Below are 2,970 nucleotides of genomic sequence, written 5' to 3'. Positions count from 1 at the left end.
GATGAGGTTTAAATTCTCCACCCCACGCGTTTACTCTTGAAAGAATAATGATAAAGCATATCAAAATGGTCTAAAAATGCTTTAAAGCGTTTCCTTTGAAAGCCAGAAAATTATGCAAAAGTGAAGATTTTCTTCAAGTATTTTAGCTCGTGTTTGCACAGATTGAATTAGAAGCCAAAACAGACGAGCCTGGTTCACCGTTACGTGCTCCTACAACGGAACGTGGGCTTGACACAGCTTGCAAAGATACTTGTTTTGGTATCTTGAAATTGCAAATGTGGGAACGAAGATTTGATGGCAGCAAGGGCAAGGTGACAGTCTTATATTAACTTGTTTCCATTACTCATTGCTTCCGTTTGGCTTGCACTTACTTTTCATATTTGTATCTAATAGAGTCTTAGCATATTGTGTCGAGTTCGTGAATTTTTTTTAAAAAAATGTTAAATAGGTCAATGACCTATTCGACCTAAAATTGAAAATTCAGAGATCTATTGGATATAAAATTCAACTCTTTTTAAAGTTGAAGGATGAGAGACCTATTAGGCTCAAACTCAAAAGTTAAGAATTTTTTTAATGCCAGTATCATAAATGTCTCCATACACACATGCATGTATACAAGCATAACACGTAGTCAGTGACGTTACCGCCCTATGACCTGATCATTCTTCAGGAGGTCTTCATACTAGTTATAAATCCCGATAGTGATTAAAATATCGTGTTAGTATTGGTGTAGATTATTTTCTGCAGAATATTTTCCGAACTCTTAGTGGTATATGACAATTGTTCAGGTTAACCTGCTCTTCATTTTCAATAGTTATATCAGTACAATTCTTGATTTGCAGATTGTATTGGATGTCACAAGTAACATGGCGGCATTGGAAGTTGGAGGAGGGCCTTGGTTTAACACCTGGAAGGGAGAAACTACCACCCCGGAGATCCTCAAGCGTGCTCTTACAACACCTATTGATGTGGAACAAGCTTTTAACTTGCTTCCACTCTTCAAACCTCCTGGCTTGTAGACGACAATTACGACAATTACTGCACGTTGTGCTGTGGAAGGAATGAAACGAACCATCAAGGTCGTGCTGGTTCAGGCAACCTTCGTAGCCTATAGTTTAGTCCTCGAACTTCTAAAGTTTTCACGAACAATTTGCAGGGTAGAGCTACTTTTCTATGTTTGAGTTCAGCTCATTTTTAGTTAAAAACATGTGAAAAATAGTTTTTAATTGGGAAGCATATATAAATATCAACTCTCGTGGACCTTGAATGGTTGTTATTATAATTGTTAGATGAACATGACTCTCTACAATGGTATGATATTGTCTACTTTGAACATAAGCTTTCATGGTTTTGCTTTGGGTTTCCCCAAAATGTCTCATACCAATGGAGAGAGTATTCTTTGTTTATAAACTCATGATTATTCCCTAAATTAGCCGACGTGGGACTTTCATCATTTAACAATAATTAGCTTACAAAATAATTATAAAATCGTTTAGGAGAAGAATTCGAGGCGGGCATCACAATGTTCTGCCGGAAGTTTGGCGGCGTTGACGGGAGGTGGCGGCGGAGAAAGCTGGGTTTCAAGTAATATCAAAAGAGCTCCTTATGACTTATTATTTTTTATTTTATTCTACTTTGTTTGGTGTTGTAATAAGAGGCATAATCGTTGGGAAATTAATGAGGATTAGGGGGGGATTAATTTGGTTAATTTAAATCTAATTTGGTTTAAGGGATTTTGTTTTGGGCCTCGAAGAGAGCGCTTCGCCTCTTTAAATTATTTGGGCTTTTTGAGCCTCTCTACTTTGATTTGGGCTATATCTATGGGCCTGTGCAAAGCGGCCCATAACATCCTATGTGATTTATGGATTAATTCTCAAATCAATTTTTAAATTTAATTTTGAGAAAGTGCTGATTTTACTACTTATTTTAAATTCAAAGACATTTGTTTTTGTAACTAACCCTTATATATATATATATATATATATATATATGTATAAGTCAGTGTCCGTAAACAGTGACAATTACTCCATGAAGATTTACTTTCACTATGATTTTAGTGGGTTCCCTTACCAAGCCACTGTCTATAAATCACACACGGTCAAAGTCTTGGTCTCCTCCTATTGCTTGAAAGTTCACAATTTCATGTTTTATTTCACTCCCCAACGAGAGTTCTTTCACCTTTCTCTCACGGAACCACACCATCAATCGCCCAAGAGTATTTAGTCTTGCAAGATGGTTATTATTGATTTACACGGGATTTCACGTGCTCTCAAATTGGCTTGTTGTGATAGAGGATGTGGTCGAAATTCATATTTTCTTTGTTTGTATCACCTAGACGCCCAAAGGGTCGGCCATATGTACCTCACCTCAAAAGATTAAACTCATCCAAATCAAAATCGAATGAGCACTTCCGATTAAGGAAAATGGAATGTCAACCACAAGAAGAGAAATAGAGAGAAAAAAAAAGTAGATGAAAAGCAAGAAAGTGAAGAACAAGAGTGGACTCTAATCACTCTAATTTTCATTATTGCTTGAGACATACTTATTGCAATATTGATGTTTCTTTTTCCCTTCAATTAACACCCACCATCCAATATATATATATATATAATGCAAATTTTAAAATACACATAAAAATAATATTCAAAATTTCAAATTATATTGAAACTAATTGGTTTTATTCATATTTTTTTAACCTCACATCCCATGTTAGTTTTATTTATTTATTAATTTATTTATTTTTAAGAATATCCCTAAGATATGACGTGGAAAACCCATGCAAAACAGGTCATCTCCACTTTTTAAAATTCCCATTGGACATTGTCACATGGGATCCTATCAATCATAGGCTTGGAACCTATAAGAAAATTTATATATATATATTTCATTTTTTAAATGAGAATTATTAAAATTTTAGTGATTTTTATTCTTAAAATGTTGATATTTTGTAATTTGACTATTAAGCCATTT

General features: G+C 34.5%; 1 long non-coding RNA gene across 1 annotated transcript; it reads left to right on the top strand.

The window, feature by feature from the left end:
- The first annotated feature begins 43 nt into the window (after positions 1-43).
- On the top strand, positions 44-1,290 carry LOC111785766. The gene is made up of 2 exons (XR_002813698.1): positions 44-311; positions 843-1,290. It is a non-coding gene; the product is annotated as an uncharacterized LOC111785766 (long non-coding RNA).
- Positions 1,291-2,970: the final 1,680 nt, after the last annotated feature.

This window comes from Cucurbita pepo, unplaced genomic scaffold, assembly GCF_002806865.2.
Source record: "Cucurbita pepo subsp. pepo cultivar mu-cu-16 unplaced genomic scaffold, ASM280686v2 Cp4.1_scaffold000720, whole genome shotgun sequence".
In the NCBI taxonomy this organism is placed as follows: domain Eukaryota; kingdom Viridiplantae; phylum Streptophyta; class Magnoliopsida; order Cucurbitales; family Cucurbitaceae; genus Cucurbita; species Cucurbita pepo.
This window is presented reverse-complemented; position numbering and strand designations above follow the sequence as displayed.